Below are 13,982 nucleotides of genomic sequence, written 5' to 3'. Positions count from 1 at the left end.
AGGTCATGAAGTATGACTCATTGATACTTGAGGATTCGTTCGTTCGCCGTGTTGCATCCGACTTCGACCCTGGAGTTGCAACGTTTCGACAAATCCTTCATCGGATTCTTTCCTCTGGACAACTGAGGATGTAGCTAGGATTTGTGATTTCCCGTAAACGCCTTCATGCAGCACGCCTGACTGTCTTGAAGAGCTGGTTTAACAAGAGCTAACTAACTGGTTTAACAAGAGCTAATTAGCTGGTTTAATTAATCTTTTAGTAACTAAATGACTCGAGTTTTTTTTTATCATCTCCCCAGTAAACCACAACTATTCTCAGGGACGTAAATCTCGAAAGTAATTCAGAACAATGAATAAATGTAATTATAAGTTTCCTTAGAATTCTTAATTACATCCCCATTCCCACAAGAATAGCATCTTGTCTCTTGGGAGTTTAGTTCGTCAACCGTTTGATTTTTCTGTTTCCCGTCGACCTTGAGAAAGACGGAGGGCCTTCCCGCCTATTGGGGCAATTTACTGCCTTCGTCTCGAGAGACTGTAATTTCCTTCAGCAGATTCGTAACTTAAAAAAGAAGATTTTTTCCTTTAGAAAATTTGTAGCCATTCGGGCGGGAATTCGCGATCACGGAAAAGAGATTCTGTGTCTCACCTAAAATATCTTATTTTTTTAATTCTTATTTTGTTTTTAACAACGTAAACGAGAATACGGAGTGTCTAAATTCTTCCTCATTTCGAGAGTTACCATAGAATTACTGATATCAAACAACTTATATGTTAATAAGTTCCACGTCATTCTTGTTCTACAACTTCCATGTACCTCTGATGTTTGAACAACTGCCACGTAACTTTCACATGATTGTTGTGCTGTAGAGTACTAACCCTTCCATAACTATCGAGTCACTGTAACTTTTTAAGTTATAACTCGCTCACAGTTTTGTCCGAGATGTAGGATTCTAAGCATTATCTGTCCCATAGCTTTCACATAACTGTAGCATTATAGATAATGCCTTTCTATAACTCTCACATAACCCTTGCATCGTGAGCAGTGAGTCTCCCATAGCTTTCTGAGTTTTGCCAGTACAACTTTTCTCATAAGTATTGTAAAGCAGTATCATTCCTATAACTTTCCCATAACTCCTGTATTGTGACAGACCACTATACCATAACTCCCACACAACTATGGTAGAGATAGAACCCTTCCCGAATTTATAACTTCTCGTACGAGTTTACCAGCACCCGGAACTTTGAATGTATCCTTACTGTAGACTGTGGGTGGACGTGTCACTCAGGACTGTGACTGATGAACCCCCACTGTAGACTGTGGGTGGATGTGTAACTCAGGACTGTGACTGGACCCCTACAGTAGACTGAGGTCGTTCCCAAACATGTACCCGTCACTTGCTCGGTTGTCAGTCTAAGCTACAATTTCATAAATGTTTCGTGACTTGTGAGGTAATTAAAGCTACTGACCATCAAGGATCGATCGAGACACGATACCTCGTCAGAGAAATTCATTGATTTCAAGCTGGTTCAAGTTCGAAACGATACGTGCAGAGATGGGACGAACAATGCCACCTGTGTCTTGGATTAGGACGTGAGTGACACTCGACTATTTTATCTGTGACGTCGACTGGATCTTCCTCGCTCGTACGTTTGTGTTGATGTACCGTCGTTGACCGTGAGTCCTGCCTGGGCCTCGCGCGGTGGTCGGAGATTGTATGGAATCCACTCATGTCTCGATCTGCTGGTACACACTTTTTATGGTGAGATTCAAGTCTCTCTCTCTCTCTCTCTCTCTCTCTCTCTCTCTCTCTCTCTCTCTCTCTCTCTCTCTCTCTCTCTCTCTCTCTCTCTCTCTCTCTCTCTCAGGCCTCGTAGGGGGCAATATATGATTTTTCCCTGACCTCTTTTGACTGTAGGAATATCGACGTAGGTGACTTGAATGCGAATATGATATAATGGTTTTGTAACTTGTCTCTTTCTGTCGTTACAGCCCACGACAAGATCACCGTCCTCGTCGCTGCTACTGCTACTGCTACTGCTCTTCCTCATCCTCCTCCTGCCGCTGCTGCTGCTGTTCCGTAGAAGTCCCTCGACTACCTGAAGTCCAGACCCACTTCGGATCCAGTTCTTCACAACGCCCGAGTCTCAACGCCCGCAGAGCACCACATCCATATTCCCGTCTGCAGATCTGCTGTAGTCCAGCTAGCATCCTGACGTTACCAACCCCAAACCTGTCTGAACTTTAAGCTCCGCCGTAAATTAACTCCATCACTCCTCCGTTCAGCTGAAGCCTCATGGTTTCCTCGTAGTGTTTCCATCAAAACAATGGCCTTCACCAAACATTTCCACTGACCATCTGCCATACATTTACTCTGGTAATTTGGACACCAGCCTTTTTTACCCTCACCGTCTTCTCCGCCTTTGGCACTGTTCGAAGCCGAATGAATCTCGAAGTACCTATTCGAGTACTGTTCGAAGCCACGTTAGGCTGAAGCTTTGACCGGACTTTCAACCAGACCTCTGGTGAAGGTTTAGTGAAGCTGAGCTCCCCGCTCCCTCCCGGTACTCCTCACTGAGGCACGTCTGTAACTCACTCCGTCTCCTTGCCTTGAACAACAACACTTTAGCCCGTGTGTATATAGTTCTCTTCGCTCAGTTCTGCTTCACTCTTGCTCCCCTCATAGCTCATTCTTACCCAGTCGTCCTCCATTGTACTGCTAACTCTTACGTTTCCCTTCCTCATTTTTTGCCCTTTCCCCACACTTTGCTTTCACCCTTACCTAACCTCGTTCCTGCCTTAGTCGTAACCCTGCCCTTTTCTTTCCTCGTACATTAACTTATTCAGTCATGCCCTTACCTATTGTCCCTCCCCTTTCTCACTCTTTGCCTTCTCTTTCCTCACCCTTGTCTTTTGACATTACTCACTTTCGCTCCTGTTTCCTGACCTCCCTTCTGACTTCTCGTTGTTTCACAATTTTACCTTCAATAACTTTGTTCCTTCGTGCGCCAGTCTGGCTCCTCCCTTACCTAACCTCTTGGCCCCTGGCCCCTCACTGCCGCCTCACTCTTACCTTAACCATGCCTCACTTTGACCCATGACTACTGAGCTGCCCTTCCATTGGTTCATCGCCCGAGTGACGCAGCGACCACACGGAGTGTCTCCCTGCCACTCACCCCTTGGTGGTGGCTGGACCTCACCAGCCCATGAGAACCTTCCCTTTACAAAACACAGCTTCTCCCTAATGCCAGTCCCTCCTCTTCGTCTCATAGTAAAACCTTCCAGCTCACTATCAAGCTCAGATACTCACCTTAGTATCGTACTCACCACTTCAGAGCATAAACACTCGCACTGTTCTCAATACAGTCCTTTCTTCCTTGCCCATGGTATACACTCCCTCCCCACGCCTGAGCATAGAGCCCTCAGTATATTCCCTCACCACCCTAAGACCCTCAGTCGACCCTGAGCCAAATTCTATGCCCAAACCCTGAGCAATTCCCCCTTACCTCTCAGCCCACAGCATCTCCAGTACAGCTGAGACCTGAGAATAACATCCCCTCACTCCCTCCCACAACCCTTTGTATAATCTTCCATGATACTAATGCAGTTTTCAAGGTTTGGATAAATCATTTGTAAAATACTAATTAGTTGTTATGCAGATTTTGCGGATGTTGAAGTGAGATGGCTCTGTTACACTGTGTGATGAATACTTAATTGTCTCCCAAGCAAGGTAAATGTCATAGAGGCCAGAATTCTTTTGATGAATTGTGGGATTTTTTTTTTTGTGTCGAGATGTTTCTTTCCTATGTTGAGAATTACCTCAGCTGATAAGATAAACCTCCATGAATGATGTAAGGGAAATATATTTATGATGTTGAATATCATCAAGAAAAAGGCCACTTGCCATTTAAAAAAGACGTTCATTACTCTCTAGAAAGTGATTAACGCCATTGAAGTCAATATCTTCAGTAACGTATTGTCATTATATATTTTTTTTTCTTAATCTGAGGCGAAATTGTTCAATTGCTTTCTAGAAATTCATTCACGTGTAGGGAACTCACTGCCGCCTAGAACGATATTCATTAGAATCTAACTAACATCTGGAGCACAACTTTACGACCCCTTAAGCAAGACTTTGTGAGACCCTTGAGTACGACCGTTGGGTTATAGTGATGTGACCCAAGTCCAGAGGCTGTCTCATCATACCCAAGGGTCGTACCGTCCTGCTCAAGGGTCGTGCAATGATGTTCGAGGGTCGTAGCGTCCTGCTTGATGGGATTTCAGTTCATCTCGATCCTGTAATGATGTAGAGACGAACAGCTTGGGTAGGAGCTGCCAGGGACCTACCCTGCAGAACGCCATCAAGCCACTGAGGAAGTATTACCCTGAAGTTGTATTTGCATTTTTCACCTTTGTTGAATATCTTCATTATCGGTGTACGGCGCTGTTTTCCCAGTGTATGTGTGAGTGGAAGCGTTCTGTATGTACGTAAAGGATGTGTGTGTGTGTGTGTAAATAGTTTTATAATACGATTGTAGGAGCTGTGCCTAACAGTGTGGTAGTCAGGATATGTAGTTGTCATCTTGTTGAGGCAGAGTGTCTTGGGAGTGGCGGGTCCGGGCACCTCCGAGGGCAAGGGGACAAGGGGACAAGGGGTTATTCCCTCGAGATGTGGAAGTCATTATCTAAACACATACGCATTTTCCAACTCAAGTTGACAGTGCAGGATCGTCATTATGACTATGTAAACGCGCCAGGGTTGCTTCCATGAAACCAACTTCGTTTTGTAACTTTTTTTTTTCTTGAAGAAAAAGCTAATATTTTCCGTTTTAACTGCTTGAGAACAACTTTACGACTCATAAGCTCGCTGGTACGATCCTTGAGCACGACGGCACGACATTTAAGCACAGTGGATATCGCCCTTGATCGCGGCAGTACGACCTTGAGCACGGCCTTTGCGTGTGGTTGGATGACAATTGACCTGACCCTCTACAGTTGGAAGAAGGACTTGGCCATCGTACCCAAGGATCGTGCCGTCGTGCTCAAGGATCGTACCGTCGTGCTCAAGGATCGTACCGTCGTGCTCAAGGGTCGTACCGTCGTGCTCAAGGATCGTACCATCATGCCCAAGGATTTTACAGTCTTGCTCAATGGGCTGAGCATTGAAAAAGAAAAAAGATAACAGCGCGTCCGCGCGGATTTTAAATTCAGTAAACTGCTAATTGATCACTGTCAGAACAGACACCCAGCATTAAGCTCTGAATATTTATTGAGCTTCATCCACTGCGCGTGTCCCGGTGGGTGGCGGGGCCAGCGCCAGGAACAGTTGTGGCAAAAATGGATGAAGGTCATAAATATATTGTATCCCCCAGAACCTCTGACGTTGTCTGCTGTTTCCGTTGTTGGTATAGTGCAGTCAAGGTGAGGGATGTCTCGTAGCGTCCGTCCTGCGTCGTGACGCCAGAACGAAGGTGCGAATACCACTTATGTCTTAGTTGGAGAGAGTCGCCCCATCCGTTTCCCTGTTTCTTAATCTTGTTTATGTACGTACCATGTCTTTACTCCAGTGTGTGTGCGTGTACACATGGGTACACGAACCGTAAACTTAAGCCAGGTATCCGTTTCAAGACCAGCCCCAAGGAGAGGATGAACTCCTGGATTGGAGGTGGGCCGATTGCTGCAGCCTAGATTCGAACCCCTGTGTGTTTGTGTGTGTGTGTGTGTGTGTGTAACTACATTGGTATTTCTATACATGTTGAGCCCCATCTCCTGAGTTTTCTATACGATTAGTTATACTTTTAAACAGTTTCATACTTCCGGCATTTATAGTTTACACGTTTAGCATATTCTAACCATCCACCAGCCTTACAGTGAATTACGATCTTTCCGTTATGCTATATACTTACCTTCCTTCCTTCCTTCCTTGGCCTCGAGTTGCTCTTTGTGTTGCATCTCGTGAAGAACTGTCCTCCACTGACGATGTCCAAATGATGTAGGAACTTGAAGGCTGTAATCAGATCACTCCTCTCCCGCTCTCTCAGTGGTTGACAGAATTGTGGCTCTCGACTTCTCAATTGTGTAATTCAGCTTCTCATTCCAGCTCAAGTCTTTTGATTGTAGCTCGGGTTTCTTGGCTCCAGTATCGTCATCGTTTCTCTTTCCTGTGGCAACCTTCTCGTTTAGATCTTTATTTTTCTTCAGAGGCATAATCTAGTTTTGGTCTGAGGTATACCGTGATGGCTTACCAAGTCAATCCTTATCTATGTTCTTGAATGCCGTTTTGATGTGTGATAGCAGAGCAAAAAGGTTAGTCTTTTCCAGTTTTCCTCATGTGGTCTGGGTACAGGCCAGATAGAGCTTCGATTCCTAGTTCTCTTTCATGCATTAAATTCTGTACCTTATTTTCCGTTTGGTAATAATGTCACCGAGGCCATCCTTCATCCCATCGTCAACACTTTGCCTTAGATTGGATTTCGTCAGCCACGTATTAGACTACCTTTGGAACCTTGTCTAGGGTCCCCTTGTAAACGGGTGCAATTTCTATCATTCTCTACTTCTTTCATGACCTTGGCATCATCGGCAAACATGTTTAGGCAAGAGTCGAGTCCGTCAGGCAAGCTATTACATAGACCAGGAACCGCATTGGGCCCAAGACCGAGCCCCAGGGCACGCCATTAGTGACCTCAGCCGAAGAATACTCCTCTGACATGCGTCTTTTGCTGCCTGCCACCGTGGCAATCTAACCAGTGAAGGAGTTATTGTAGTTCTCCCTTAGTGAACCTCCGCCTGTATTTCTGCTCCTGATGATTTTGTGGCAAAACTTTGGATTCTCTTTAGCCGTGTCCACTATACACTCTCCAGAGATTCTCTGCTCATTCCCTCCTTATCTTGCTGGACTCATTTCCTTGTTCTTCATATCTTTGATTAACAATTTGTACTTTACGGGGATGGAGTTTTACTCGGGGCTCAGTCTCGTGTGTGTGTGAGTGTGCATATGTATGCATATATATATATATGATTACGTTAAGGTATTTGTCTGTGACATCATATATGCATGCGTGTGTGTATATAAGTGAGCATTCATTTAGATGTGTGTGTGTGTATATAAGTCAGCATTCATTTACGTGTGTGCGTATATGTCAGCATTCATTTACGTGTGTGTGTGTGTGTGTGTGTGTTTGTCCCCTTGTGCACGATAGCACTACCTTTGAGCAGTGCTCTACGACCTTAGTGTATGATAGCCTGACCTTCGGCCTGACCCTTGAGAGGAGATCAAAGGCGAGATCATCATACCCAAGGATCGTGCCTGTCGTCCTTCGGGATCCCAGAGTCGAGTTCAAGGAGTTCCTGGCGCGTCTCCTGCAGCTTACAGACGGTGCAGGAGGTCAAGGAGGGACCCAGAGCTCTCTTGTATACACAACCCCCCCCCCCCCCCCCCCCCCCCCGACCTTGACCCCCGTTGAGCCCTGATCCGCCTCGTACAAGACACACGCACGCCTCCAGGTACAGCTGAACATTACGTTACATTATCATAGTCTTTCCGTGTACACCACAACGTGCATATCATTAACATATCTGATGAGTTTTTACAGGAGAGAGAAAAAAAAAAAGATATAAAGAGGAATTCTTGTAGTTGTGAGGGCGCGCGAGAGCGCGGTTATATCCCTAGTTTTAGGATGGTGTTGGCAATGTGGGGCTGCCGCTCGCCCCTTGCCTCCCACCAGTCACTTGTACATGAAATAAATACTGATTTTAAAACGTCTTTCAATAACCTCTCGATCTCTTTGCGTCCTTGAACGGTATGTGTGTCTCAGTGTCAAGAATTCTGAGGATTGAAGTGTCTTTAGTTTATATTCTTTTTCCCTTTTCCTTACCGTGTGTCAAGAATGTGACCATTTCTCAGCACTCCCATGGCAAAGGCCAGTACTGCGTGTGTGACCTGGCCGACCTCCCACGGCCGCGTCAGCTTGACCCGTGAGGGAGTGGGAGGCATTGAGCAGCATCTGTGTTTGAAGGATTCAATTACATCAGTGTAATTATTTCATCAGGTGAGTATGATGGGTTGATCTGCAATGTGTTCAGCAGGGTGATGGCTGATGTCTAACAAGGGAATAACTTGACGTTCGTGTTGTGGTACCATAGGATTGGTATGGTACGTGACGTACGTGTTGTGGTACCATAGGATTGGTATGGTACGTGACGTACGTGTTGTGGTACCATAGGATTGGTATGGTACGTGACGTACGTGTTGTGGTACCATAGGATTGGTATGGTACGTGACGTTCGTGTTGTGGTACCATAGGATTGGTATGGTACGTGACGTACGTGTTGTGGTACCATAGGATTGGTATGGTACGTGACGTACGTGTTGTGGTACTATGTAGGATTGGTATGGTTCGTTTCTGATCACCAAAAGGAGGCGTCACCCTAGTAAAATTTTTTTTGGGGGGAATCAATTTTCGAACTTTAAGATTTTTTTTTCTTGAAACCGCGTCAAGTTCGCTACAATTTTCCGTTACCAGGATTCGTAAGTGTAAATTCTTACTTTAACTAAAATATATAATACTTTGAAAGTATTAGAGGTATCCATTATATAATTTCCAGAATAGTTACATACATGATGTATAAATTGTGCATATGATTTGCTTCGATATAATTAATCGGCTTAATTATCTATGATTGAAATTGCAGTTTCTGATGAGAACGTGTCTCGAAATGTCAATGGTAAACTATGTAAAATGACTGGCACTTGTTCCCTAAGACGAAATCTGTTGCTGACGTGGGAAACGGCGATTAAGTTTAATGTTAATGATAATATTAATAATGATTATATACAGTATGAAAAGTTAAATAGATATAGAATGATTGTATAGATGTTTGGTGTATGAAAAACGGTAAGAATAGAATCTATTTCGAATGATGACAGTTCGTCGCATTATACACAACGCACACGTCCACCTCATTGAGGCTACTACGAGTACACACGTGTCCAACCTGTGCCAGTAATGGCACACCCGAGAATAGGTTGTCATTGACAAGAACCCATGCCAAAGTTAGACTTGAGGGATCCTCATCCACGCGCTATTTGACTGAATAGAATGTAAAAAGCAGCTTCTGGTGAGCTTTGAGAAGTATTGGCTGAAAGACACTGTCGTTTGAAAGATATTCCTCAACTCGACCATTACTCGGGGATTATATGAGCGCATGCGTATAATGGTGAGGGAGTCAGGCTAGAGGGATAGTGCAGCATTAGGGTAGTGGAGGATTGACTGCTGGTGTGGGAGGCGACCTAGAATGAAAAAGGAAGATGCAAAACTTTTTGTTCCCTAAATGAAACCTTATGAACATCATGTTCACCTTGAACAGCACTCACTATCCTTACCATGACCGTTTCATCATCATGATCACCATCACTCACTTTCCTTACCATGGCCCTTCCATCATCATCACTACCCTTTTCCATGCATTGACGCTCTCAACACCATGAACCCCAGTCGATCCCTCTTCCTCACCACGACCCTCCCATCACAGAGACGAATTCAAATACTGGTGAAGAATTCCACACGGGAACAGTATAGATCCCGAGGTGGGAAGAAATGACGTGGGATCAGAACCTAATGACAAGACTTCACATGTTGCGAGATAAGATGGACAGACGTCATTCCACATCGAGGTAGGATCCTAGACGATAAACTAGAGGAGGTATTTTCCCAAGACTGAGGTAAGAACAAGTCATATCGACTCAGGAATTCAGCAGTCTGACAGGTCAAAGTGAGGTTTCTCGTGCAGCCCCGGAGGATCTGAATACTTAAGTCTTACCTCAGAGACATGCGACACAAACACCTTGATTTTCAGACAGACATAACTTTTTTTTTCTTTAAACCAACTGTCAAAGTCTTTACCCAAAAATGAAACGAGTAGACATCATAGATTGTTAGAACGAGCAGAATTTGCGATACCAAGACAGAAGAAATCTTTTTAAGACGAAATACACGAGGTAGAACGAGGAGTTAAACTCTGTGTAAAAGTGTTAGTGTAACTATGGTACATATGATTAATTTTGGTACATAGGATTCACTCGCTGTACATCGCACCAGTAAATGTCTAAAATGATCCTTGAGTTAGTATAGAAAAAAAAAAACTTGGACAATGTGCCAGAAACTATGTTGCTTTGTACGTTGGCTTTCAATCTCCGGATATGAACGAAGAAGCGATAATTGTAGGAGATTTTAAGTAGAACCACTGCGAGCAACAGATAGAAAAGTTTACTGGCATTTCTATTTAAGATCTCTATCTGTTCGACATGTTCACTGTGACTGGTGCTTCATTCTTTCTTCGTCCTTTTAACGTGGTGATCCAATTACTGTGAACTCTGTGTAAGATGGCTGATGTAAGCTGAGGACAAGCTTCACCACACAGCTGGGAGTAAAATTCATGATAGATTCCTCAGCTGTCTGCCTTGCAGGACGTAAGCTACGTGTTAAAATAATTTTCAGTCTTACGTCTTACGGTAATTGCATTATCTTAACCCAAACGAATCCGAGGAAAAAAATGTGTATATATAAATGGTTCTATTTGAGTGGAAGAACATCCAGTTGCATCCACTGTGCGCTGAATGTGTATTACGCTCCTCGGGCACGCAGGAGGTTTTCACTTTTCATATATATCTCACCAGTCGTGTGTTTTGTCTTGGCTTGGCTCCAGCCAAAGAATTAACGCCAGGACAAAGACGGCTTGAGGTGCAAAGTTGTGGACAATGTCATGTGAACCCATGCATAGGGTTGGAGAGACGACTTGATCCTATTACACTTCATGAGACCCTCCGATGATGAAATGATGGCGGTTTGTTTCCTGATATCTTTCGGGACAAAGGACAAATACATAATGATATTGGTCTTCGCAAGTATTGTTATATGCTACGTGATCTAAGTTTCACGTCTTCTTTTAAAACTATATAAAAACAGATGTCACACACACACACACACACACACACATATGCCCGAAGCAGTATCGAAGTTGCGGTGAAGCTTTGGCGGTATGGCTATTTCATATACATTTATATTGACGGATGTCGTTACATAACGAGAGCTTATGTTGTTTTATTACTAAATTAATGATGAATGTATCTTCTCAATCACTGATATTCAAGGGAACTTAAATGAAATTTCTCATTTACCAATTTACTGTCCGGATAAAAAAAAAAGTTTCGAAAAATGTCTGGGTATTTCACCGAGCGGATGATTCAATGTGTTCGGACCGGTTCACGAGACTTCCTGCCTGGACTTTGTAATGGAGGTGAAGCCAGAGCCAACGCAGTATTATATATGACAGTTTCCAGTGGGATCTTGCCGAGGTAAGTGGTCTTGGATTCTCTGATATTTTCTTTTCTATTCAGGTAATCACGGATCATACGTAGGATTTGCGATTTGAGCAGACTTTATGCTCAGTGTATGACTGGGTGATGAGCCTAGATCAGTGGTTTTGCCAGGCTTCCCGCCAATGTCGAACTCGTATGTTGTGATGAAAGTGGAGGATGGGTGGATGAGGGCGGTTAGATCTGTGGACAATCGTTAAAAATAAATCTAAATGGATACGGCATTTGTGAAGTCCCCTGTAGTATTCCGTGACGCATGTAGGTTTTTTTTTCATTAAGCTTTACTAAAAAGCTATTTGTTTTTTCTATACTGTAGAACCTGCATTAGTTATTTGCAATGCGCTGAGTTAGAAATCATGTTAATGAGATATTTGCATCGTTGAAACGGTACAGGATTCTGTGAATAGATATTGCATGGTCGAGGCAGTTGCAATGGTGCTATAGATAGTAATTACTCAGTGTTTGTAGTAATTATCATCAAGCAAGTAGCATTATTGTGTATGTATTCTTAAAACTGTTAATGAGACACACCATCTGCACAATGCAGTCATTAACCTTTCCAATACAGAAACTGAGGTTATTCCCTTACAACAGCAGCTATTTCTCTTCTGTTTATTTTCCCCCCGTGTACTGGGGCGGGCTGGACAGACAGACAGTCGGTCGTGTGATGGGCCAATGTTGTGATCTCGAGGAGACAACGGGAGAGCTAGGAACTCCAAGGCCAACCCTCACCTTCGCCTGAATTCAAACTCGTGACTGCACTTAAGTTCTGTTAGTTCATAACGGTGTACGTTTTTTTTTTCTTTTATCTATGTTCTTAAAGGAGTGTTTTCAGTATTATTCGGGCCACTATATACTCAATTTTCATATTTGTCTTGTGGTATAGAATAAGATAAACTGAAATGTTTGTAAGACTTGTCATCAGTAATGATCGCATGATCTAGTTACGAAGAAGGTGATAAGATTCTCGAATCTTGAAAAGCTTAATAGATTACTATGTAGATGGGTATGTATAGATCATTTACTATACGCCACGAGAATTGTATTTTTCATTTAGAGGAAGTTATCAGAAACTGCTACAATAGTATAACAAATCATGCAACTAATTTATTTCCACTCACAAAATCGTATTGTTAGTTTTCTTGTCTTGCAAAATTCTCTCAATAGTTCCTACGTAACTTCCAGGACAGAAAAGTCTAGAAGTAAATGTATATATATATATATCCCTGGGGATAGGGGAGAAAGAATACTTCCCACGTATTCCCTGCGTGTCGTAGAAGGCGACTAAAAGGGAAGGGAGCGGGGGGCTGGAAATCCTCCCCTCTCGTTTTTTTTTTTTTTTTTTTTTTTTTTTTTTTTTTAATTTTCCAAAAGAAGGAACAGAGAAGAGGGCCAGGTGAGGATATTCCCTCAAAGGCCCAGTCCTCTGTTCTTAACGCTACCTCGCTATCGCGGGAAATAGCGAATAGTATGAAAAAAAAAAATATATGTATATATATATATATATATATATATATATATATATATATATATATATATATATATATATATGTATGTATGTATACAGGAAATGCAATGTATGATTTTATAATGAGGAATATTTTCTTTAACAGGGCTGGAGGTGAATGAACAAATTGGTATCATAAGTTATACTGAGCTGCTGAGCACAAGTTATTTTTATTCCAGGATATTCTCTAGATCGATCAGAAGACAAATGTGCAAGAGATATGAGAAGCAGTTATTGTATATCTGTATTCATCGTAGGAGAAGAAATTCCTGCAAGTTTTTGTATCCTAGGAAGCTTATTACTTCAGTACATGTTTAAAAAGTCGTATTATAAAGTTCGAGATAGGACCCACGAAGGTAATGCTCTTGCCATGCTGTTTTATTTGGTTATAACGGCTGAATAGAATTAGTTATCACGACTGAATAAATTGTCATGCTATTATAAACACAACAGTATTGAATGTTTGTATTGTGTATTGTGTACCAATAGCCAACCAATAAAAAAAAAGATGAAATTTATCAATGGCCCTAATTTCAAGGTGGAATTTTTCATCTCAAAATAGTTAATGAAACTGCTCCAAAGTGGTTTCGGTAAGTGCTGAAGACCCTTACTTTTAATACTGTGTATATACTTTAAATAAAGTATAACTTCGAGTTATTTAGTTATTCAGACCTTTAATCCTATTTACAACCAGGAGCATTTATGCAATGCAACATAAAGTTGTATCCTAGTAAAAAAAGAAAATACCTAAACTTTAATCACTGCTTGATAAAAAGGCTGATAAACTTAATTAAAAACCAATAGTTTCCTAATATTGCTCAAATATTGCATTAAGAGAACCTAATCTAAACAGAGTATCATGCAAAGTCGAATTATGCAGAGAAAGGTTAACAAATTTTTACACTAACTCTAGTATGTTGTCTTTGTAACGAGAGAGGAAATACTCGTGACATTATTGTATTTTGATCATTTTATAATACTGTTTAATAGATTGGTTAACGAGTCGTGCAAAAATGAAAACCTTTTTTATTGCAAACCATTTTCGAGGGTGTGAATTAAGAAACATGGAAATTTGAATGTGGAATTAAGAATAAAAACCT

At 42.3% G+C, this 13,982-nt stretch overlaps 1 protein-coding gene and 1 long non-coding RNA gene across 5 annotated transcripts in view; both read left to right on the top strand.

Annotated features, from left to right (window-relative positions):
- LOC139754096 (carbonic anhydrase-related protein 10-like) overlaps positions 1–7,440 on the top strand; it is a 300,369-nt gene extending 292,929 nt beyond the window's left edge. For all 3 annotated transcript variants that reach the window (XM_071671174.1, XM_071671173.1, XM_071671172.1), the window contains one exon: positions 1,994–7,440. The gene's annotated coding sequence lies outside the window, so the exon portion shown is untranslated. The remainder of the gene's footprint in view (positions 1–1,993) is intronic.
- Positions 7,441–11,187: 3,747 nt separating this feature from the next.
- LOC139753951 (uncharacterized) lies at positions 11,188–13,535 on the top strand. 2 transcript variants are annotated; one of them, XR_011713791.1, is made up of 3 exons: positions 11,188–11,354; positions 12,028–12,146; positions 12,989–13,535. It is a non-coding gene; the product is annotated as an uncharacterized lncRNA (long non-coding RNA). The 2 variants fall into 2 exon arrangements; XR_011713790.1 differs by having other exon boundaries at positions 11,200–11,354; positions 12,024–12,146.
- The last annotated feature ends 447 nt before the right edge of the window (positions 13,536–13,982 follow it).

The sequence above is a fragment of the Panulirus ornatus genome, chromosome 16 (assembly GCF_036320965.1).
Source record: "Panulirus ornatus isolate Po-2019 chromosome 16, ASM3632096v1, whole genome shotgun sequence".
Lineage (NCBI taxonomy): Eukaryota > Metazoa > Arthropoda > Malacostraca > Decapoda > Palinuridae > Panulirus > Panulirus ornatus.
The sequence above is the reverse complement of the archived record's forward strand: the minus strand, read 5'-3'. Positions and strand labels throughout refer to the sequence as shown.